The sequence below is a fragment of the Gorilla gorilla genome, chromosome 20, assembly GCF_029281585.2.
Source record: "Gorilla gorilla gorilla isolate KB3781 chromosome 20, NHGRI_mGorGor1-v2.1_pri, whole genome shotgun sequence".
In the NCBI taxonomy this organism is placed as follows: Eukaryota; Metazoa; Chordata; class Mammalia; order Primates; family Hominidae; genus Gorilla; species Gorilla gorilla.
The window spans coordinates 58,075,828-58,101,901 of NC_073244.2; the positions used below are offsets into that span (position 1 = coordinate 58,075,828).

General features: G+C 44.1%; 2 pseudogenes across 2 annotated transcripts in view; one reads left to right on the plus strand and one right to left on the minus strand.

Moving 5' to 3' along the window:
* PPP5D1P (protein PPP5D1) overlaps nt 1–26,074 on the minus strand; it is a 128,499-nt pseudogene that overhangs the window by 74,854 nt on the left and 27,571 nt on the right. The gene's annotated exons all lie outside the window — the stretch shown is intronic.
* On the plus strand, nt 7,182–8,168 carry LOC101129178 (glyceraldehyde-3-phosphate dehydrogenase-like; annotated as a pseudogene).

Here is a 26,074-nt window from a genome sequence, read left to right on the forward strand (position 1 = left end):
CTGCAAAATGTTGGCTCAGCTCAGCTCTCTATACTGTTCCCCCATATTTGAGATTTTGTTCTCTTGACTCCTAGTTGCCTTAGCAGCTCACCAATGCTTTGAAATAATCATTGCTGCTTTTTACATTTTTAATTGGCATTTCAAATTACTCCTAGCAGCACTATTGGTCTTTCATAAACAATTTCACCATATCCAGAATCATGGGTTGTTGTATTTTGAGGTTTTTGGTATTCATAGCTTAGCCTGTACCCTGACTAACACATAACTTGGCACCTGGTAGTGGCACTGCAGTAACAAAACCCTAAAATATGTGACATTGGCTTAACAATCAGGCAACAAGTAATTTAAAATACAGATTTTTGGCTGGTCATGGTGGCTCACACCTGTAATCCCAGCACTTTGGGAGGCTGAGGTGGGCAGATCACCTGAGGTCAGGAGTTCAAGACCAGCCTGGGCAACATGGTGAAACTCCATCTCTACAAAAATACAAAAATTAGCCAGGCATGATGACAGGTGCCTGTAATCCCAGCTACTCAGTTGACTGAGGTGGGAGAATTGCTTGAACCCGGCAGGCGGAGGTTGCAGTGAGCCCAGATCGCACCATTGCACTGTAGCCTGGGCGACAGAGTGAGACTCCATCTCAAAAAAAAAAAAAAAAAAAAAAAAAAACACCAAACAAACAAAAAAACAAACAAACGAACAAACAAACAGATTTTGCAAACCTCGCGGCAAATGACCCCTATGGGGCTGTGTAAAATCATTTGGTAGAAAAATCATCTGCAATAACATGGAAGAGAGTCCACATACTTATGAAGTCTATGGTTTAGGGAGCTGTTAAAAAATAGGATTTTTATTGTAGTAAAATATATATAACATAAAAGTTGCTATTTTAACCACTTTTAAGTGTGCAATTAAGTGGTATTAATTGCATTCACAATGTTGTGAAACCATCACCACTATCTATTTCTAGAACTTTTAATCACCCCAAACAGAACTCTGTAGTCATTATTTAGGGAATAATTTATTGTTATAATTTTTAAATTGAGATATCATTCATCTACTACAAAATTCACCTCTTTTAAAGTATACAATTTAGTGTATTTTATATATTCACAAAGTTGTGCAACCATCACCACAATCTAATGCTTGACCTTTTTCATTGCCCTAAAAGTAAACCCCATACCCATTAGTAATCACTCTCCATTCTCTTCTACCCCCAGCCCTTGGCAACCTCTAACCTACTTTCTGTCTATGTAGATTTGCCTATTCTGGATATTTTATAAAGACAGAATCATACAGTATGTGCCTTTTGTGTCTGGCTTCTTTCACTGAGCATAATGTTTTCTGGGTTCATCCATGTTGTATCATGCGTTCAAATTTCATTCTTTTATTATGGCCGGATAACATTCCATTGTATGGATATCCTAAAATTTATTTATCTATTCATCAGTTGGGAGACATTTAGGTTATTTCTATTTTGGGAATCTTATAAATAATACTGCCCTAAACATTCATGTATGAGTTTTTGTGTGAACATATGTTCTTGGGTATATATCTAGGAGTGGAATTGCTGGGCCATATGGTAACTCTATGTTTAACTTTTGAAGAGCTGCCAAGTTGGTTTCCAAAGTTGCTATACCATTTTACATTCCCCACCAGCAATGCAAGATAATTGTAATTTTTTCCACATCTTTTCCAAGACTTGTTGTTGTCTGTCATTTTTATTAAAGCCATCATAGTGGGTATAAAGTATCTCATTGTGATTTTGATTTGCATTTTCCTAATGACTAATGATGTTGCCTTCTTTTCATGCACTTCTTGATCATTTGTATATCTTCTTCGAAGTAATTTCTATTCAAATTATTTTCCCATTTTAAATTGGGATTGTTTATATTTTGTTGTTGTTGAGTTGCAAGAGTTATATAATATATATACATATTTCTTGGATGCTAGACTCTTACTATATATATAATTTACAAATATTTTATCCTATTCTGTTTGTTGTCTTTTTACTTTCTTGATGGTACCCTTCAAAGTGTGAAAGTTTTACAATTTGATGATGTCCCATTTATCTATTTTTTTCTGTAGTAGTTTATGCCTTTCATGACATATTTAAGAAACCATTGCCTAGTTTAAGATCATCAAGACCTGCTCTATGTTTTCTTCTAAGATTGTATATTTTTAGATGTTACAATTAGGTCTTTGATTTGTTTTGAGTTAATTTTTGTATATGGTGTGAGGTAGGGTTCCAGCTTTGTTCTTTCACTTGTTGATATCCAATTATCCCAGCACCACTAGTTAAAAAGACTATTCCTTCCCCCATTAAATGATCTTGGCACTCTTGTTGAAAATCAATTGACCATGAATGTGAGAGTTTATTTCCGGAATCTCGATTCTATTCCATTGATCTATATGTCTGTGGGTGAATGGTTTTTAAAAGGCAGGATATTGATGTATTCTGGCTACTTCCTGCTGCTTTTAAAAAATCATAAGTCAGAAATGCTCCCAGGCAAGAATTGACCAGTTCACAAACAAAAATGGACAGAAGTAAAATTCAGCAAAGGAAAGAGGCATTTTCTTTCTTTAGCCTAACATCTAAATGTATTGTGAGTCTAGAGGCTTGGAGTCTTACAGATTGACAAGGTTACTAAACAACAAGAGAGAGCCTCCAAGCCTTTTTGAGAATTGACATGAAGATTTCGTGGCCAGAAAAGGAGAATCAGACCAGAAGCAAAAATCTGATTTCATATATTATTGTTCCATTCAAGATTGTTGTTTCCAATGGTCTCAAATAGCTGCTATAAATATGGAGTGATCACAGGAACTATCAATGGCTTACAGACACCTTATGGAAGCTCACTGCACCATCTGTAAAGTTGTCTTGCCAAAGAGTGAGATTTAAATTTGATTGAGCTTCTAGTTCTAAATACTAGTTTACAGGATAAACAGGGAACAGAGGAATACATTAAGAAACCCCACATGGATGCAGTCAGCAGAATTCAGAATGTGGAAAAGCTATAGGAGAAAATGACCTGGTTTCTCCAAAAAAATAACTGCAAGAAATTAAATAATGATCCATGCTACAATATGGATGAACCTTTAAAACATTATGCTAAGTGAAAGAAGCCAGACACAGAAGCCCACATATTGTATGATTTCATTTATATGAAATAACCATAATAGGCAAATCTGTAGAAAAAGAAGAAACTGAGTGGTTGCTGGGGCTGCCAACCGGCATGGGGTTTCTTTTTTGGGATGATGAAAAGTTCTAGAATTAGATAATGGCGATAGTTGGACAACTCTGTGAATATACTAAAAGCCATCAAATTGTAACCTTTAAATGGATGGATTATATGATACATGGATTTTCTCTAAATAAAGCTATTTAAAAATCACAAAGAAAAAAAGAAGGGGAGGTGTATTAGTTGAATGAAATACATGGGCTTTGTTTTGATCCTGATTGAAAATGTTTTAAAATTATGAGACAATTGGACAAATTTCAACACTGACTAAATACTTGGTGATATTAAGAAAGTACAGGCCAGGTACAGTGGCTCATGCCTGTAATCCCAACACTTTGGGAGGCCAAGGTGGGAAGATTGCTTGAACTCAGGAATTCGTGACCAGCCTAAGCAACATAGCAAGACCCCATGTCCACAAAAAAAAATAATAAGAAGAATAAATTAGCCAGGCATGGTGGCATATGCCTGTAATTCCAGCTACTTGGGAGGCTGAAGTGGGAGAATCACTTGAATCGAGGAGGTGGAGGCTGCAGAGAGCCGTGATCATGCCACAACACCCCAGCCTGGGCAATGGAGCAAGACCCTGTCTCAAAAAAAATTAAGAGAAAATATTTTTAGTATTGGGGGGGTATTGTAATGATATTATAATTATGTTTTTAGTAGTAGTTATCTCTTGGAGATACATACTGAAGTGTTTACAGGTTAAATACTATGTCTGAAATTTGCTTTAAAATAATCCAATCATAAGGGAAACCAGGAGTATATAGATGAAATGAGACTGACATATATTGACAATCATTGAACATAAGAAGGTTCATTGCACATTCTCCCTGCTTTTGGACAGTTTGAAATTTCCCATAACAAAAAGAAAAAATAAAAATCTAAATGCTTAAGAATTATAGCTGGAAGAGATCTTTAGGGGTGGGACTCATAAATGGAATTGATTGGAAGCAAATAGACCAAAAACTTACCAAGCATTTGAGGAAATTTTCTTACTAAGGAAACCATAAGCCTGATCTATAAAAGACTAATTGCTCAATGTCTCAGAGAGGTGAGTTGACTTCTGCAGAGTCCCTGAAGACATACAGAGAGGAAATGGTGCGAAGCAATATCGAAAGACATAACATCTGCAAATGTTTCAGAACTGATGAAAGACACCAATCCACAAATTCAAGAAGTCTTTCAAACTCAAAATAAAATAAACACAAAGGAAATCAAACACAGACACATTATAGTAAAACTCCTAAAAGACAAAGGCAAAGAGAAAAGTCTTAAAAGCAGTCATATAAAAAAAAGGGTACATTACCTTCAAAAGAGGAACATTATTAAAGCTGACAGCTGACTTCTCAATCAGAAGACAATGAATCATATTTTTAAAGTGCTAAGAAAAAGTAAATGCCAACCTAGAACATATACTCAGTGAAAATAGGATTATGACATACTGTAGTGCCAGCTTAAACATACTATATAAGATTCTTTTTAACTTTATGGACTCAAACTAATACTGAGCTATTTAATGAATAATCTTTGAACACCTGGATAATGTATAAGTATGGGTTAATATATAAGATTTTAAAAAGAAAATGAGAAAGAAAAACAGATTGTATCATGCCATCTGGATGATGGGCAAAAACAGTAAAACTAGAATTTGATGTTTTTTCTGTCTTTAAAATGACAAAGGGATCTTAAAGTATTCAGTCTGCTCTCAGCAAGGCATAGTAAAAAGTTATTCTTTACTTTCTGTGAAATTTGTCCGGGTAGCAGAGGTTCTTGCCTTACTAAACATTCTTGTTTGAGAAGATTTAACTTTTTTTTCCTTTTTTCTGACCTTTGTCATATTGTTGAATTGTTTATTTTTTAAAACGTGCAGTAAAGGATTCTCACTTACAAAAAGCTAAATTCCCTTATAGTTACCTTCTACTTTATTTATTTATTTATTTATTTATTTATTTTTGAGACAGAGTTTCACTCTGTCACCGAGGCTGGAGTCCAGTGGCATGATCTTGGCTCACTGCAACCTCCGCCTCTCAGGTTCAAGTGATTCTTCTGCCTCAGTGTCCCAAGTAGCTGGGACTACAGGCACGCACCACCATGCCTGGCTAATTTTTTGTATTTTTAGTAGAGACAGGGTTTTGCCTTCTTGGCCAGGCTGGTCTCAAACTCCTGACCTCAGGTGATCCACCCACTTCAGTTTACCAAAGTGCTGGGATTACAGGCATGAGCCACCGTTCCTGGCCTAAATTTACTTTTTTTTTTTTTTTTTTTTTTTTTGAGACAAGGTCTCACTCTGTCACCCAAGCTGCAGTGCAGAGGTGCAATCACGGCTCTCTGCAGCCTTGAACTCCCAGAGCCAAGTGATAATACCACCTCAGCTGGGACCACAGACATGCAACACCAATGCCCTGGTAATTTAAAGAAAAAAACAAAACTGTAGAGACCGAGTCTCCCTATGTTGCCCAGGCTGATCTCTAACTCCTGAACTCAAATGATCCTCCTGCCTCAGCCTCCCAAAGAGTTGGGATTATGGGCATGAGCCACTGTGCCTGGCCTATTTTTGAATATCTTGATTGTCATTATGGTTAATAGGGTAGCCAAGCTATAATTACTCCTTTCTCTTAGGCAATTATGCACCTATTTTAGTCAAGTGATCAGTATTTTGGACAATTCTTTTTGATGTTTCCTTTCACAAAATCAGACTATAAATTCAGAAAAGTTAAAAATCATCAAGATATTTGTACATTCAAAATAATCTTTGGCCCTTCCTGGATGGCCAAAGCACCAAAGATCTGTTTCCTCACCTTGTAACCCACCATAGGAAATACACACACAGGGCGGGATGCTAGAACTCTTAAGTATATTTGATATGCTTTTTTTTTTTTTTTTTTTTCAAGACAGAGTCTCACTCTGTTGCCCAAGCTGGAGTACTGTGGCGTGATCTTGGCTCACTGCAATCTCTGCCTCCCGGGTTCAAGCGATTCTCCTGCCTCAGCTGGAGAGTGTTGCCCAGGCTGGTCTCGAACTCATGGGCTCAAGCAATCCACCTGCCTCGGCCTCTCAAAGTGCTGGGATTACAGGCGTGAGGCACCACACCCAGCCTATATTTGATATGCTTCTGTTTTCAAAATGATTCTACAATAGTGTAAAAACCTCCCTGATTTTTGAACACACAATGTGAAAAATGCTTTCAAACTAAAAAGATGAGCTCAGCCTCCCTTAGGTTAATTTTGTGCATTAAATGTCACTATTATAAATATATCTCAGAGACTGTCCACTTTTACAGGATGGTGATGTGTCAATATCTTCAGTGTCCATAATCTGTTCTTGCCCCCAGGAGAAACACTGATCTAATTCTCTTGGAATAATTATATAGTATGCCCTAAAAGAGCATTCTGTTTTCTTCTTATTAGATAGTATTAGTCACTGTAGTAAATTCCCCATCATTATTTAGTCCTACAATCAATAAGTGACTTCTGCTTTCCTTTCATGCTTTCCTGAAGGTTAACTGGAAACTACAGGCCAGAAATTGGGTCTTGGAGAAAGGAAAGTCAAAGTGCCTCGATGAATAGACAATACCTGATACCCTGAGCTATCGACACTTCAAGAAATAGACTCACTGGGTTCAGGTTTTCCCATGTGTATGAGTCTGTTTTCATGCTGCTGATAAAGACATACCTGAGACGTGGTGATTTATAAAGAAAAAGAGGTTTAATGGACTTACAGTTCCACATGGGGCTGGGGAGGCCTTCCAATTATGGCGGAAGGCGAAAGGCACATCTTACACGGCAGCAGGCAAGAGAGAGAACTTGTGCAAGGAAACTCCCCCTTATAAAACCATCAGATTGGCTCTCTGCTCCTCCCATTCAACAGACAGCCGCATCTTCTTGTGCTTTGCCAGCCACATAGGTCCCTGAGACACCACGGTGAAGTTGAAGTCCGGAGTCAATGGACTTGTTGGAACTGGGAGCCTGGTCACCAGGGCTGCTTTTAACTCTAGTAAAGTAGATATTGTTGCCATCAATGACCCCTTCATTGACCTCAACTACATGGTCTACATGTTCCAGTATGATTCCACCCATGGCAAATTCCATGGCACCGTCAAGGCTGAGAACAGGAAGCTTGTCATCAATGGAAATCCCATCACCATCTTCGAGGTGCAAGACCCCTCCAAAATCAAATGGGGCGATGCTGGTGCTGAGTCCATCATGGAGTCGACCAGCATCTTCACCACCATGAAGAAGGCTGGGGCTCGCTTGCGGGGAGGAGCCAAAAGGGTTATCATCTCTGCCCCCCTCTTCTGACGCTCCCATGTTCGTGATGGGCGTGAACCATGAGAAGTATGACAACAGCTTCGAGATCATCAGCAATGCCTCTTGCACCACCAACTGCTTAGTGCCCCAGCCAAGGTCACCCATGACAACTTTGGTATCATGGAAGGACTCATGACCACAGTCCACGACATTACTGCCACCCAGAAGACTGTGGATGGCCCCTCCGGGAAACTGTAGCATCATGGCCGTTGGACTCTCCAGAATATCATCTGTGCCTCTACTGGCACTGCCAAGGCTGTAGGCAAGGTCATCCTTGAGCTGAATGGGAAGCTCATAGGCATGGCCTTCCATATCCCCACTGCCAACGTGTTGGTCATGGACCTGACCTGCTGTCTGGGAAAACCCTGCCAAATATGATGACGTCAAGAAAATGATGAAGCAGGCATTGGAGGGCCCCCTCAAGGGCATCCTCGGCCACATTGAGCACCAGGTCGTCTCCTCTGACTTCGACAGCGACACCCACTCTTCCACCTTCAATGCTGGGGCTGGCATTGCCCTCAACAACCACTTTGTCAAGCTCATTTCCCGGTATGACGATGAATTTGGCTACAGCAACAGTATGGTGGACCTCATGGCCCACATGGCCTCCAAGGAGTAAGACCCCCAGACCACCAGCCCCAGAGAGAGCATGAGAGGAAGAGAGAGGTCCTCACTGCTGGGGAGTCCCTGCCACACTCAGTCCCCCACCACACTGAGAATCTCCCTCTCCTCACAGTTTCCATGCCGATCCCCTGAAGAGGGAGGGGCCTAGGGAGCCCCACCTTGTCATGTACCATCAATAAAGTCCCCTGTGCTCAGCCAAAAAAGAGAACAAAAAAACCATCAGATCTCCTGAGACTTATTCACTATCACGAGAACAGCACGAGAAAGACCTGCCCCCATGATTCAATTACCTCTCACCAAGTCCCTCCCACAACACGTGGGAATTGTGGGAGCTACAATCCAAGATGAGATTTCGGTGGGGACACAGCCAAACCATATCACCGTGTAAACCAGCATTGTCATCCCAAGTAGACACCTGTGATATTCTGTACCAGAAGCAGAACCAGAATTTCCAGAGTTCTTTCTATTCCATAAGTAGATTATTTCATAACGACTAACCCTGTATCTGATAAAAATAAATAAATAAATAGGCCGGGCGCGGTGACTCATGTCTGTAATCCCAGCACTTTGGGAGGCCGAGTCGAGCGGATCACGAGGTCAGGAGATCGAGACCATCCTGGCTAACACAGTGAAACCCCGTCTCTACTAGAAATACAAAAAATTAGCCGGGTGTGGTCGTGGGCGCCTGTAGTCCCAGCTACTCGGGAGGCTGAGGCAGGAGAATGGCGTGAACCCGGGAGGCGGAGCTTGCAGTGAGCCGAGATTGTGCCACTGCACTCCAGCCTGGGTGACAGAGCGAGACTCCGTCCCAAAATAAATAAATAAATAAATAATTTTTTAAAAACAGACTCCTATTTACATAGAACAAAATGAAACTGATGAAGGAAATCTGCTTGTGGTTATTTATTTTTAATATTATTGAGAATTGCTTTACAAATGTTCTTTCTTTTTATGGGCATAGGAAGAAGCTCTTTTCCTTTCTTCGTGACCCACTGCCAACTCTCAATTTAACATTTATACTTGTGGAAATTGGAATGAAAGCCTCTCAGTAGTATTTTTCCATCTGACTCTTCCAAATTCTGGAAAACATATCCTGTGTCAAATCTCAATATAAATTATAAACTGTCCGGGTGCAGTGGCTCACGCCTGTAATCCTAACGCTTTGGAAGGCAGGGGTAGGATGATGTCTTGAGCCCAGGAGTTTAAGACCAGCCTGGGCAATACAGTGAGACCCCATCTCTACAAAAAATAATTTTTTAAAAATATTAGCCAGGCGAGGTGGCACACGCCTGTAGTCCCAGCTCAGGAGGCTGAGGTGGGAAGAGTGCCTGAGCCCAGGAAATCGAAGCTACAGTGAGCCATGATTGCACCACTGAACTCCAGCCTGGGTAACAGACCAAGACTGTCTCAAAAAAAAAAAAAATTATAAGCTAACAAATCATCAGAGACTGAAATATTATAATAATTCTAATCAGAATGCAGATGAATGCATTTATGATGGGTAAGGCTTAGAAAAATTATAACTGCTCCTTAACAAAGAACATTGGTTGTGCTTGAATTTTATGGTTATAATGTATCAATAAATAACTGAACCATATTTATATATAATCTGGAAACATCCATAATGATTCTGATAAAAATATGAAAAACATCAACTAAGTAGTCGGTGCAACTACTTAGAATAATGGGTAGATATTATTACAAATAACTTCATCCTTTCTGACAATGCAGAATAACTTCATCCGTCCTGACAATGTAGCATTTTCATGAGTTTAATATGCATTAGCTCCCATTGTTGCAAGGATATAGACAAATCAAATGTACTACCCAAGGCTAAACTGACAATATCGTATGTGAGAATGAAGACAGTTAATCTAGTAAGAAAAGCCCACCATTATGGAACAAAGGCTGATGTGTAGAACTTCATTTGTAGAACCAGATCCTACAAGCCCTCCCAGGAAATTAAACCAGTACATATGCTGTGGTTTACAGGACCTCAGTCCAGACTTAAAGGATCTTGAAGGAGGAAGAATTCACCCATAAAAGTAGGCAGCAGGGTGTGGTAGCTCACGCCTGTAATCCCAGCACTTTCGAAGGCAATCACCTGAAGTCAGGAGTTTGAGACTAGCCTGGCCGCATGGTGAAACCCCGTCTCTACCAAAAAATACAAAAATTACCTGGGGGTGGTGGCACATGCCTGTGATCCCAGCTCCTTGAGAGCCCAAGGTGTGAGACTCGCTTGAACCCAGGAGGCAGAGGTTGCAGTGAACTAAGATCGCGCCACTGCACTCCACCTCCAGGTGACAGAGGGAGACTCCGTCTCAAAAAAAAAAAAAAAGTAGGCAGTAAAAGAAAGTTCTATTAGTTCCAGACTAATAGAGTCCAGTCCAAATATACAACTCTAGATTCCTTACATAATATCCAGACAGAAGCTAATTCTCTGGTTTTAGCAGTGCTCACCACCACATAATTCTAGATGTACTAACCATACAAAAAGGAGGCCTCTGTGTGCCATTAACACCTCTTGTTTTATCTATGTAAGTTTACCAAGCCAAATAGGACAGAGCCTACACTATATAAAGGCACAATTCACAGACCACATGAAATAGCCACCACTGAATCTGTGTACTAATATAAATGATATACAAACATTATTGATCATTGGGATTGGGAATATATGCCACAAATTAAGCTCCAATTTTTCTATTTCCCGTAACATTTGTGGGTTATCTGATATTTTAATTAAGGATAGTACAAACCAGAATCAGACCAACCCTTTATTTTACCAATAGTTACCTTTAGAGATAACACGATTTCAGGAGCTCTGTGCAGGAAACTTATTCAACACTTGGAAAATAAGACTTAAAAATGATTTTCATCTGGCGCAGTGGCTCATATCTGTAATCCCAGCACTTTGGGAGCCGAAGCAGGTGGATCACCTGAGGTCAGGAGTTTGAGACCAGCCTGGGCAACATTTCAAAACCCCGTCACTACTAAAAATACAAAAATTAGCTGGGCATGGTGGTGGGTGCCTGTAATCCCAGCTACTCAGGAAGCTGAAGCAGGAGAATTGCTTGAGCCTAGGAGGTGGAGGTTGCGGTGACCAGAGATTGCACCACTCCACTACAGCCTGGGCGACAGAGCAAGACCCTGTCTCAAATAAAATAAAATAAAATAAAATAAAATAAAATAAAATAAAATAAAATAAAATAAAATAAAAGATTAGAACACCTGTTAGCCAATGAGGATAAGTGATGATGAGGGAAGCTGCATTTCCGGCATGCTTGGTCTCAGAGCAACACTGGCAGGACAAGTTTTAGCACAAGTGTCAAAGCTAAAATGCAGGTTGGGAGCAGGTGGGTCAGATACTGCAAAAATATGGCCAGGCGCGGTGGCTCACACCTGTTATCCCAGCATTTTGGGAGGCCAAGGCAGGTGGATCATGAGGTCAGGAGATTGAGACCATCCTTGCTAACACGGTGAAACCCCGTCTCTACTAAAAATACAAAAAATTAGCCGGGCGTGGTGGCGGGCGCCTGTGGTCCCAGCTACTCGGGAGGCTGAGACAGGAGAATGGTGTGAACCTGGGAGGCGGACCTTGCAATGAGCCCAGATCATGCCACTGTACTCCAGCCTGGGTGACAGAGCGAGACTCCGTCTCAAAAAAAAAAAAAAAAAAAAAAAACCACACACACACACACAAATGGAAGGAAGGCTGGGGCTGGGGTTGTGGGGCCCACCCCGTGTACCCTCCATGTGGCCCAGCTGAGAGCTCCTCAGGTTAACACAGAGCACAGGCAGGCAGACAACAGGTATCCTAATTTGCTTCCAACACCAAAGCCCTAGCATATTTCAGACAACCTCGGAAACAAACCCTAAATGCTCAGCATTTGGAGGCACTAAAAACATGCACAAAACACACAAGCATTGAGTGATTTATTTGCCATGATCTCTTGCTGCTGTTCAGATCCAAGAGACCTCAGGGAGAAGGGCTGAGCAGGCAGGGGTGTCCATCCCGCCACCGCCTCTCCCTTTCCTCTTGAGGGCTCTGAGGGGTGTTGGACTCACATGAATAATCCCAGATCTGAGGACGCTGACACTGTCACTGATGGGACAGAGAGCAGTCACCAGACCAAGTCTGAGCTCTCCTGGGGCTTCCGGTCTACTAGGATAAGTGGAAACTAAATAAACAACTAGAAATGCAATCATTTCATGGAGCAAAAACACATGCTACCAGGAAAGTCCAACTAGGTGATGTGGTGGAAAGTGACTGCAGGAGGACTCTGCTTTAGGTAGCAGGGCTGGGGAAGTTGGTGACACCTGGCAGGAAGGAATACAAAGGAATACAAAGGAGGTAGCCATGGTGGGCAAGGGGAGTGACAAGAGGAGAGGCCCAGGCATGGAGAAGAGAAGAGAAAGTGAAAGTGCAGAGATTTTGGTTTGTTTGTTTGTTTTTTGTTTTTTGAGACGGAGTCTTGCTCTGTCTCCCAGGCTGGAGTACAGTGGTGCAATCTCAGCTCACTGCAACCTCTGCCTCCCAGGTTCAAGCAATTCTCCAGCCTTAGCCTCCCAAGTAGCTGGGATTACAGGTGCACGCCACCACGACTGGCTAATTTTCGTATTTTTTGTAGAGACGGGGTTTCACCATGTTGGCCAGGCTGGTCTCCAACTCCTGACCTCAGGTGATCCACCTGTCTCGGCCTCCCAAAGTGCTGGGATTACAGGTGTGAGCCACCACACCCGGCCAGTACACAGCTCTTTAGTGAAGAACTTGGAGGACTTGAGGATCTGAGAGAGGCCAGAGGACAGCCCCCAGTGAGCAAGACTCAGTGAGTTCTCAACTTGAGGCAGGAAGAGATCAAGATATAGAGGCTCCTATTTTATTTCATGCATAAGACAGAGCCTTGGAGTCTTCAACAGGGGTGACAAGACCTGGATTGTGCTTTTTTTTTTTTTTTTTTTTTTTGCAGAGTCTGTCACCCAGGCTGGAGTTTAGTGGTGCAATCTCGGCTCACTGCAACCTCTGCTTCCCGGGTTCAAGCAATTCTCCTGCCTAAGCCTCCCAAGTAGCTGGAATTACAGGTGCGCACCACCACACCCAGCTAATTTTTTTGTATTTTTTGTAGAGACAGGGTCTCACTGTGTTGCCCAGGCTGGTCTCAAACTCGTGAACTGAAGCGATCCACCTGCCTCTGCCTCCCAAAGTGCTGGGATTACAGGCATGAGCCATCATGCCCAGCTGGATTGTGCCTTATAAAAGTCCCTTTGGCTGAATGTAGAGAGAAAATTTGAGGAAAGCAGAGGTGGAAACGAGTGGCCAGATTAGAAGGCTGTTTGCTCAAGCAGGAGAGAGAGCATCGTGGCTTGGGTGAGGGTAGGGGGAGAGGGAGGTAGATTCGGATTTGGGATTGATTTTGGAGGCATGACCAACCTATGTTCTCATGAAAATGGATTTGTCCCCAGAGAAATTACAAGTCTATGTGACATCAAGGTTCATAAGACAGGAGAATCACCAAGGGAAAAATAGGGCCCCAACCAATAATACAAAAGGAATAGATGTAAGGAGAATTGGAACAGGGCCCTAAGATCTAGAAGTGCTGGTGTTGGAGGTCAACAGAGTGTCATTCACTTTGTCAGCCAGCATTTCCACCCCTCTGGTTTGGTGTCAGTGTTTATCTGCTGGCTTTCTGCTTCATTCTCAGCCATCAGCACCCTCCTTTGTACCACCAGGCTAGAAGCCTGCAAACTACATTGCCCAGCTTCCCTTGTGAGATGGCTTCCCAATAGGTACTGCTTGCAGGAAGCACCACTTCTCAATTCTTTCTGCTTCTAGGAGGGCCTCTGGCCACAGCCAAAGAGGTGAGCAAGGTCCCAGTTCCCACTGGTCATGAATTTGTAATGTGTCAATTTCATTAAGTTGAAGGAGGTTTCCCACAAGCCCTTCCCTATGCAGCTGAAAGTTAGCATGGGCCCCAGGAGACAACATGCATGAATGTAGAAGGCAGAAGGGAAGCAGAAGCCATATGCTTTTGTGTTGGGCAGGTGGGTGCAGGCCCAGGCACTGTGGCTGTCATGCACATTGTTTGCACCTTGAGGCTCTCCCTGGGGATGTGAGGCAGCAGCCAGGCCCCTACCTCTTCCAGCTCCCACAGGCTCCTCCCGCAGGTGCACATTTCACTCCAAATCAAAGAGCAGTGACTTCTCCTGGAAGACATCCGCTCATGAAAATTGGAGTCCTGGAGACTGTGAGGGTCCCGTCTGTCTACATGGCTTCCCACTGATCCTCTCGGTTCGTCTGCCCTGGCTTCCCCACTTCGTATCCCATCTTCGCTTCCCAATACCTGCCCTGCTGACTTCCGGCTGTACCAGCAGATGCAGAGAGATCACCCTTACATAGATGGTTCAACCAGCTTATGCAATGCATACGGTCAAATCCCTATCACCCATCCCTTATGAATTGTGATATTCAGCTTCCTATATCCATTTACCTAGATGATATGGTTTGGCTGTGTCCCCACCCAAATCTCATCTTGAATTGTAGCTCCCATAATTCCCATGTGTTGTGGAGGGACCTGGTGGGAGATAATTGAATCATGAGGATGGTTCCCCTGTACTCTTCTGTAGTAGTGAATATGTCTCATGAGAGCTGACGATTTTATAAGGGTTTCCCCTTTCACTTGATTCTCATTCTCTCTTGCCTGCCACCATGTAAGACGTGACTTTTGCCTTTTGCCATGATTGTGAGGCCTCCCCAGCCACGTGGAACTGTAAGTCCATTAAACATCTTTTCCTTTATAAATTACCCAGTCTTGGGTATATCTTTATCAGCAATTTGATCAAACACTAGTATCCAGTTATTTGATCAAACACTAACTTAGGTGTTGCTGTGAAAGTATTTTGTACATGTGACTGATATCTACTATCAGTTGACTTTAAGTAAATTATCCTAGATAATCTGGGTGAGCCTGATCCAATCAGTCGAAAGGCCTTTGGGGGAGCAGAACTGAGGTTTCCCTGAGGAAGAAGGAATTTTGCTTTTGAATGACATCAACTCCTGCCTGAGAGTCTCCAGCCTGCCCTGTGGATCTTGGACTTACGTAGCCAGCCCCTAAAATGGCAGAAGCCCATTCATTTGCAATAAGTAAATACATAAATGCATAAATAAATACATGTACACATATATGCATACATATATACATGTATGTATATATATGTGTATGTGCATATATCTTAGTCTGTTTTGCTTTGCTATCAAAAAAATACCTGGGCTGGGCACGGTAGCTCACGCCTGTAATCCCAGCACTTTGGGAGGCTGAGGTGGGTGGATCACAAGGTCAAGAGATCAAGACCATCCTGGCCAACATGGTGAAACCCTGTGTCTACTAAAAATACAAAAAACAAATTAGCTGGGCGTGGTGGCATGTGCCTGTAGTCCCAGCTACTCGGGAGGCTGAGGCAGGAGAATGGCTTGAACCTGGGAGGCAGAGGTTGCAGTGAGCCGAGATTGTGCCACTGCACTCCAGCCTGGCAACACAGCGAGACTCCATCTCAAAAAAAAAAAAAAAAAGAACCAACTCGAGCCTGGGTACTGGGTAATTCATAAAGAAAAGAGGTTTATTTGACTCCCCAGTCTGCAGTGGTGAGGGCCGCAGGCTTCTTCCACTCATGGCAGAAGTGGAAGCGTAGCTGGCATGTCCAAATCACATGGCAAGAGAATGAGCAAGAGAACGGGAAGATGCCAGTCTCTTTTTAATAACCAGCTCCCAGGGGAACTCTTGCAGGTGCTAATAGAGAGATAACTCACTCACTACCAAGAGGCTGGCACCAAACCAATCGTGAGGAAGTCACCTCCATGACCCAGACACCTCCCATTAGGCCCCACCCCTGACATTGAGGATCAAAATGCAACATGAGGTTTGGAGAGTCAAATATCCAAACTCCAGCAGCATATATGTGTATTTATATGCATACGTGTATATATCATATCTATATCTCCTACTGGTTCTGTTCTTCTGGAGAACCAGGACTGATACCTGAATACATATATGCATATCCATATCTCACTTCTTATCATTCTCTTTCTCTGACTGACCCCTGGCTGGTACTCTGCTCTCCCAGAGCAAACCCAGAGAAGATATTTTATTTTGCCAGTATTTCACTTTCCTGCTTGCTCTTGAGCATCTGTCCTTTAAAAGCTTATGTGAGAACTAACAACTTTTGTTCATTCATTCCTTCATTTATTCCACAAACTTTTTTTTTTTTTTGAGATGTGGTCTCACTGTGTCACCCAGGCTGGAGTGCAGTGGTGCAATCTTGGCTCACTGCAACCTCTGCCTCCCAAGCTCAAGTGATCTTCCTGCTTCTGCCTCCTAAGTAGCTGGGACTATAGGAATGTGTCATCAGGCCCGCTAATTTTTGCATTTTTTGTAGAGGTGGAGTTTCACCATGTTGCCCAGGCTGGTCTCAAACTCCTGGGCTCAGGTGATCTGCCCGCCTTGACCTCCCAAAGTGCTGGGATTATAGGCATGAGCCATTCTGCCTGGCCTACTCCATGAACTTTTGAACGCTATGCACAAACATACCCTGTGCCGTGCTGTCTGATGACACACAGGTTACAATACTGATAATGGTCCCTACCCTCACAGACATCACAGTCCAGTGAGGGGGGAAAGAGAGGGAGTGGGGAGAAGAATATTTATTAGTTATGTATTAGTTATCTACTGCCACATAACAAGTGTATTAGTTATCTACTGCCACATAACAAATTATACCAGGCCAGGCATTGTGGCACATGCCTGTAATCTTGGCACTTTGGGAGGCCGAGGCAGGAGGATCACTTGAGCCCAGGATGCCGAGGCTGCAGTGAGCCATGATCATACCACTGCACTCCAGCCCAGGCGACAGAGTAAGACACTGTCTCAAAAAGACAGAAACAAAGGCAAAACAAAAATTACACCAACATGTATTGGCTTAAAACAAGAAACATTTACGATGTCACAATTTCCAACAGTCAGGAATCTGGGTGAGGGTAACTGGGTGCCTTTGGCTGTAGGTTCCTCAAGGCGAGAGTCAAGGGGCTGGCTGGAGCTGCAGGCATCTCAGGGTGGAAAATCTGCCTCCAGACTCACTCATGGCAGTGGGCAGCCCTCAGGTCCTTGCTGGCTGTTGGCTGGAGGCATCAGTTCCTTGCCCCATGAGCCTCTCCCTGGGCAGTTCCCAGCATGGAAGCCCCTTCCACAGAGCAAGCAAGGCAAGGTGGGGAGGACCAGCAGGACATAAACCAGTCTTCCAGTAACCTGTCCCGGAAGTGACATCCCATCACTACTGCCATATGCTGTTTGTTAGAAGCTTGTCACTATGCCCAATCTACACACAAAGGGGTATAGGTCCCAGAAGGGCATGAATACCACGAGGCTGGACCACTAGAGGTCAACCTACCATAAGTAAACATGTTAAGATGTTAAGATAATAAATATGACCATGGCTCCACCTGGTGGGAAACAATGGCAAACAGAGTGACGAGGTAGAAAGTTCTAGTTTTAACAGTTTTGGTTTTTTTTGTTTTTTTTGTTTTTTTTAAAGACCAAGTCTCGCTCTGTCACCCAGGCTGAAGTACAGTGGTGTGATCTTGATCTTGGCTCACTGCAACCTCCACCTCCCAGGTTCAAGTGATTCTCCTGCCTCAGCCTCCCCAGTAGCTGGGATCACAGGCCTGCACCACCACGCCCAGCTAGTTTTGTATTTTTAGTAGAGACAGGGTTTCGCCATATTGGCCAGGCTGGTCTCCAACTCCTGGCCTCAAGTGATCCGCCCACCTCGGCCTCCCAGTGTGCTGGGATTACAGGCGTGAGCCACCACTCCTGGCCTTAGTTTGAACAGTTTCTGACTTCATAGTTGTGTTGCCAGATAAAGCAAGGTCACTCACATTTATCATGACCAAGTGAGATTTATCGCAGGGATGCAAGGATGGTTCAACATATGCAAATCAGTCAATGTGATACATCATATCAATACAATGAGGGAAAAAAACCATATGATCATTTCAATTGATGCTGACAAAGCCTTTAATAGAATTCAACATCCCTTCATGATAAAAGCCCTCAAAAAATTGGGTATAGAAGGAACATACCTCAACACAATAAAAGTCATGTATGACAGACATACAGCTAGAATCATACTGAATGGAGAAAAACTGAAAGCCTTTCCTCTAAGATCTGGAGCAAGACAAGGATGCCCACTTCCCCCACTGTTCTTCAACGTAGTAGTGGAAGTCCTAGCTACAGCAATCAGAAAAGAGAAAGAAATAAAGGGCATCCAGGTTGGAAAGGAAGAAGTCAAATTATCCTTATTCGCAGATAATATGATCTTATATTTGGAAAAGCCTAAGGGCAAAAGATCAGAATAGACATTTTTCAGAAGACACACAAATGGCAAACAGGTATATGAAAAGGTACCCAACATCAACATCACTGACCATCAGAAAAATGTGAATCAAAACTACAACGAGATATCACCTCACCCCAGTTACAATGGCTTTTATCCAAAATATGTAATAACAAATGCTGGCGAGGATGTGGAGAGAAGGGAACCCTCATACACTGTTGGTGGGAATGTAAATTAGTACAGACACTCTGGAGAACAGTGTATGGAGGTTCTTCAAAAAACCACAAAGAGAACTACCATATGATCTAGCAATCCCATGCTGTGTATATACCCAAAAGGAAGGAAGTCAGTGTATCCAAGAGATACCTGCACCCCCATGTTTGTTGCAGCACAGTTCACCACAGCCAAGATTTGGAAGCAAGCTGAGTGTCCACCAACAGACATATGGATAAAGAAAATGTGGTACCTATGCACAGTGGAGTACTGTTTTGTTGTCGTTGTTGTTATTGTTGTTATTGTTTTTGAGACAGAGTCTCACCCTGTTGCCCAGGCTGGAGTGCAATGGCACGACCTCGGCTCACTGCAACCTCCACCTCCCAGGTTCAAGTGATTCTCCTGCCTCAGCCTCCGGAGTAACTGAGATTACAGGCGCGCACCACCATGCCCAGCTAATTTTTTCTTGTATCTTTGGCAGAGATGGGGTTTCACCATGTTGGGGCAGGCTGGTCTCAAACTCCTGACCTCAGGTGATCCTCCCACCTCAGCCTCCCAAAGTGCTGGGATTACAGGTGTGAACCACCATGCCTGGCCACAATGCGATACTTTTCAACCATAACAAAGATTGAGATCCTGTCATTTGCAACAACATGGAGGGAACCAGAGATCATTATGTTGAGTAAAATCAGCCAGGCATGGAAAAAGAAATGTCCCATCTTCTCACTCATTTGTGGGAGCTAAACATTAAAACAATTGAGTTCATGGAGACGGAGAGTAGAAGAATGGTTACCAGGGGCTGGGAAGGGTAGTGGAGCAGGGGGAAGTGGGGATGGTTCGTAGTTATAACAATGTAGTTAAATAGAATGAATAAGTTCTAGTATTTGCTAGCACAACAGGGTGACTACAGTCAACAATACATTTTAGGGCCGGGCACAGTGGCTCACACCTGTAATCACAGCACTTTGGGAGGCCAAGGCGGTGGATCACCTGAGGTCAGGAGTTCGAGACCATCCTGGCCAACATGGTGAAACCCTGTCTCTACTGAAAATACAAAAACTAGCCAGGTGTGGTGGCGCACACCTGTAATCCCACCTACTCAGGAGGCTGAAGCAGGAGGATCGCTTGAACCCAGGAGGCGGAGGTTGCAGTGAGCCGAGATTGCACCACTGCACTCCAGCCTGGGTGACAGAGCAAGACTCTGTCTAAAAAAAAAAAGAAAAAAACAAACCCATACTTTACTGTACATTTTAAATAACTAAAAGAGTATATTTGGGGTGTATGTAATACAAAGAAATTGTACATGCTTGAGGGGATAGATACCCCATTTACCCTAATGTGATAATTACACATTGCATGCCTATATCAAAATATCTCACGTATCCCATAAATGTATACACTTACTCTGTACCCGTAAAAACATTTCAGGCTGGGCATGGTGGCTCACGCCTGTAATCCTAGCACTTTGGGAGGCCAAGGCGGGTGGATCATGAGGTCAGGAAATCGAGACCATCCTGGCTAACACGGTGAAACCCCATCTCTACTAAAAATACAAAAAATTAGCCGGGTGTGGTGGCGGGTGCCTGTGGTCCCAGCTACTTGGGAGGCTGAGGAGGAGAATGGCATGAACCCGGGGGGCGGAGCTTGCAGTGAGCTGAGATGGCGCCACTGCACTCCAGCCTGGGCAACGGAGCGAGACTCCATCTCAAAAAAAAAAAATTTTTTTTCAAAAAGAATTTTTTATAAAAACATGTCACCCAGTTAAATTGGAATTTCAGATAAACAACAAATACTTTTTTAGTATGAGTATATCCCACGCAACATTTGGGATATATTTATAAAAAAACACCTCATTGTTTATCTGAACTTTAAATTTAACTTGGCTTTCTATCTTTTTAGTTGCTCATTGTGGCCACCTTCCTCCAGGGCAGCACAGGGCTCAGGAGTGGAGGAGCCAGGCTAGGGACTATGGTACCAAAACCAGCCAGCAGGTTAGAGGTGAGGACGCAATGAGGACAAACTCCTGGAGAGGGAGACATGGAGGCAGGATCAGCAAAATGTCGGGGAAGAGGACTGAGCTTTTTTTTTTTTTCTTTTGAGACAGAGTCTCCCTCTGTCGCCCAGGCTGGAATGCAGTGGTGTGATCTCGGCTCACTGCAACCTCCACCTCCCAGGTTCAAGTGATTCTTCTGCCTCAGACTCCCGAGTAGCTGGGACTACGGGTAAGCGCCACCACACCTGGCTAATGTTTGTATTTTTAGTAGAGGCAGGGTTTCACCATATTGGCCAGGCTGGTCTCGAACTCCTGACCTCATGATCTGTCCACCTCGGCCTCCCAAAGTGCTGGGATTAAAGGTGTGAGCCACTGTGTCCGGCCCTGAGCTTCTTTTTAACCCCATAATAAACCACATATTTAATGTCTTTACATTATTGCTGCCTGAGTCCCCCCCATGAGAAGGAAAACTCCACAAAAAAACAGGGACTGCTGTCTGATTTGTTCATTGCTGTGTTCCCAGTACCTAGAAGATGACTTGGCACCTAGCAGGCGCTCAAGAAATGTTGTCTGAAGGCCAGGCGCGGTGGCTTACGCCTGTCATCTACCACTTTAGAAGGCCAAGGTGGGCGGATCACCTGAGGTTGGGAGCTCAAGACCAGCCTGGCCAACATGGCAAAACCCCATCTCTACTAAAAATACAAAAATCAGCTGAGCATGCTGGCGGGCACCAGTAATCTCAACTAATCAAAAGGCTGAGGCAGGAGAATTACTTGAACCCTGAAGGTGGAGGTGGCAGTGAGCCGAGATCCTGCCACTGCACTCCAGCCTGCAAGACAGAGCAAGACTCCATCAGAAAGAAAGAAAGAAAGAAAGAGAGAGAGAGAGAGAGAGAGAGAGAGAGAGAGAGAAAGAAAGAAAGAAAGAGAGAAAGAGAGAGGAAGGAAGGAAGGAAGAAAGAGAAAGAAAGAGAGAAGGAAAGAAAGAAGGAAAGAAAGAAGGAAAGAAGGAAGGAAAGAAGGAAAGAAAGAAGGAAAGTAGGAAGGAAAGAAGGAGAAAGAAAGAAAGGAGGAAAGAAGCAAGGAAGGAAGGAAGGAAGCAAGGAAGGAAGGAAGGAAGGAAGGAAGAAATGTTGGCTGAAGAAATGAATCTTTGAGTTGCTTAAAGAATCTCAGCTCTCTGGCTCAGGAGTCAAGGATGAGAGGAGGACAGGAGGAGATGAGTCTGCTGGGAGAGACAGAGGAGTCATCCCTGGGATGGGGATGTGAGAGGAACAGGACTGGGGGGGGAAGATGCTGAGATCAACTTGGACACGGTGAGTGGAAAGTACCCAGCAGACATCTGGAGAGAGACATTCAGGAATCCCTTGTCTAGCCAAGCCTGGAGCTCAGAGAGAGAACTGGTGTGGTAGACAGAAAAATGCCCCCTCCAAGGATATTCACGTTCTAATCCCTAGACTTGTGAACAGCTTTGCTACTTGGCAAAATGGACTGTGCAGGTGTAATTAAGCTAAGGCTGTTGATATGGGGGGATTATCCCAGTGTACCTGGGTGGGCCATTATAAACACAATCTTCATAAACACAATGCTCTTTATAAGCGTTATGGGTTGAGTGGTGTTTCCCAAAAAGACATGCTGAAGCCCTCTTTCCCAGTCCCTCAGAATGTGACCTCATTTGGAAACAGGGTTGTTGCAGATATGATTAATTAAATGAACATAAAGTCATGGCCAGGCGCAGTGGCTCAGGCCTGTAAACCCAGCACTTCAGGAGATCGATGGTAGAGGATAGCCTGAGTGCAGGAGTTCTAGATCAGCCTGAGCAACATAGCAAGACCCCCTCTCTACCAAAAAAAAAAAAAAAAATTTTTTTTTGTTTTTGACAGAGTTTCACTCTTGTTGTCCAGGCTAGAGTGCAATGGCACGATCTCTGCTCACTTCAACCTCCACCTCCTGGGTTCAAGCGATTCTCCAGCCTCAGTCTCCCAAGTAGCTGGGATTACAGGCATCCGCCACCACTCCCATCTAATTTTTGTATTTTTAATACAGACAACGTTTCACCATGTTGGCCAGGCTGGTCTTGAACTTCTGACCTCAGTGAGCTACCTGCCTTGGCCTCCTGGGATTGCAGGCATAAGCCACGGCGTCTGGCCTCTACAAAAAAATTTTTTTTTTAATTAGCTGAACGTGGTGGCACACACCTGTAGTCCTAGCTACTTGGGAGGCTGAAGGAGAAGGATTATTTAAAACCAGGAGTTTGAGGCTGCAGTGAGCTATGATTGCACCACTGCACTCCAGGCTGGATGGCAGAGTGAAGCCCTGTCTCAAAAACAAACAAACAAAAAAAATTCAAGGTGTTGGCAAGGCCATACTCCCTCTGAAACCCGTGCCCTTATCTCTCCATTCAAGTTTCCCATTTATACCTTTGGAATTTGTAGTTATTGATTTCCACACAATTGCAACCAAGGCTGAATGGGGCCCCGGGCTCCAGCCACTGGGCTGGGCATGACAGCCACACTGGAAGTCATCAGCACAGAGACAATGCTGGGAACATCCCTGAGAAGTGGGAGCTCCTGGCTGCCCACACAAGCGACAGGTGTCAGCCTTGGGCTTCTGTCCTTCGAGCTCAAGTCATCTCTCTGACCGTTTCTTGCCAGCCTCCCCAGGCACCTCCTCTTCCCTCCCCTGAGCATGATCCGTGGCTGCCCTGTGCCCAGGCCCTCTTGCCATCTTCACCCATTCTCCCCGATCTCATTCATTCTCGCCACTTCCGTCTCTCATTCCTTTTCCTCCCTGTGCATCTCTGTCCTCAGCCCCAGTGTGTTCAGGTCTTCTTGCTGCTGTAATGAATGACACAGGCTAGGTGGCTTAAACAATACAAATTTGCTCTCTTGCAGTTCTGAGGGGTAGAAGTCTAGCACGGGTCGCACTGGGTTAAAATCAAAGATATGCTCCTTCTGGAGGCTCTAGGGCAGGAATCCCCAACCCCCGCGCCACACACTGTGATGTGGTTTGGCTCTGTGTCTCCACCCAAATCTCATGTCAAATTGTAATCTCCACATGCCCGGGGGAGGGACCTGGTGGGAGGTAATTGGATCATGGGCGCGGTTTCCCTGACGCTGTTCTCACCATAGTGAATGAGTTATCATGAGATCTGATGATTTAAAAGCGTGTGACAGGCCGGGCTCGGGGGCTCACGTCCGTAATCCCAGCACTTTGGGAGGCCGAGGCAGGCGGATCACCTGAGGACAGGAGTTCAACACCAGCCTGGCCAACGTGGTGAAACCCTGTCTCTACTAAAATACAAAAATTAGCCAGGCGTGGTAGCTGGCGCCTGTAATCCCAGCTATTCAGGAGGCTCAGGCAGGAGAATCGCTTGAACACAGGAGGTAAGGTTGCAATGAGCTGAGATCGTGCCACTGCACTCCAGCCTGGGTGACGGAGCTAGACTCCTCAAAAAAAAAAAGTATATATATATATATATATATATATATATGATATTATATATGATACATATTATATATATATGATATATATGATATTGGGAGGCCAGGCACAGTGGCTCATGCCTGTAATCCCAGCACTTTGGGAGACTGAGGCAGGTGAATCACCTGAGGTCAGAAGTTCGAGATCAGCCTGGCCAACACGGCGAAATCCTGTCTCTACTAAAAATTCAAAAACGTAGTTAGGTGTGGTGGTGTGCGCCTGTAACCCCCACTACTTGGAAGGCTGAGGGTACAAGAATTGCTTGAACCCAGGAAGCGGAGGTTGGAGTGAGCCAAGATCACACCACTGCACTCCACCCTGGCAACAAAATGAGACCCTTTTTCTTTGAAAATAACTTAAAAATTAGCTATGCAAAGTGGTGCAGGCCTGTAGTCCCAGCTACTCGGGAGGCTGAACAAGAGGATGTCTTGAACCCAGAAATTCGAGGCTGCGGTGACCTGGGATCACACTACAGCCTGGGTGAGGGTGAGACTCCATCCCTTTAAAAAAAAAAAAAAAAAAAAGAAAGAAAGAAATTAAAAACAGCCAGGCACAGTGGCTCACACCTGTAATTTCAACAGGTTGGAAGGCAGAGGCAGAACCACATGATGGGACCTTGTCTCTACAAAAAATTAAAAACAGAAAAAAGATTGGGTGATTAAACAACAGACATTTATTTTTTCACAGTTCTGGAGGCTGGGGAGTCCAAGATGAATGTGCCAGCAGATTCAGTTGTTGGCGAGGCCTTGCTTCCTGACTTGCAAGCAGACGCCTTTTTGCTGTGCCTTCCCATGGCCTTTCCCCAGTGTGTGCACGTGGAGAACGTGAGCTCTGGTTTCTCTTCCTCTTGTTTTTTTTTTCTTTCTTTCTTTTTGAGATGGAGTCTTGCTCCATCGCCCAGGCTGAAGTGCAGTGGCGTGATCTCGGCTCACTGCAACCTCTGCCTCCAGGGTTCAAGCGATTCTCCTGCCTCAGCCTCCCAAGTAGCTGGGATTACAGGCACCCGCCACCATGCCTGGTTAATTTTTTTGTATTTAGTAGAGATGGGCTTTCACCATGCTGGCCAGGCTGGTCTCAAACTCCTGGGCTCAAGTGATCCACCTGCCTCAGCCTCCCAAATGTTGGGATTACAGGGTGAGCCACCGCTCCCAGCCTCTCTTCCTCTTCCTATAAGGGTACTAATCCTATCATGGGGGTCCCAGCCTCCTGACCTGATCTAAATCTAATTACTTCCAAAATTCCCTGCCTCCAAATAATATCACACTGATGGTTTTGGCTTCAAGATATGAATTCAGAGAGGACACAAACATTCAGCCTACAACACTCAAGCAAGCAGAAAGTGGTAAGAATAATATGATTTCTCTTTTTCAGTCCATTGTCTGTGTGCCAGATATTCATGATCATACACATTATGTTCATATACATGATCTCACTTACCATGATCCTGACGTAGTAAGTTATCTATCGCTGTGTAACAAATCAGCCCAAGATTTACTGGTTGATGTGGTTTGGCTCTGTGTTCCCACCCAAACCTTATCTCAAATTGTAATCCCCACCTGTTAAGGGAAGGAGGTAATTGGATCATGGGGATGGTTTCCCCATGCTGTTCTCATGATAGTGAGATCTAATGTTTTTTGTTTTGTTTTTTTTTGAGACGGAGTTTCGCTCTGTCACCCAGGCTGGAGTGCAGTGGTGCGATCTCGGCTCACTGCAACCTGCGCCTCCCGAGTTCGTGCCATTCTCCTGCCTCAGCCTCCCGAGTAGCTGGGACTACAAGCGTCCGCCACCACGCCCGGCTAATTTTTTTTGTACTTTTAGTAGAGACGGGGT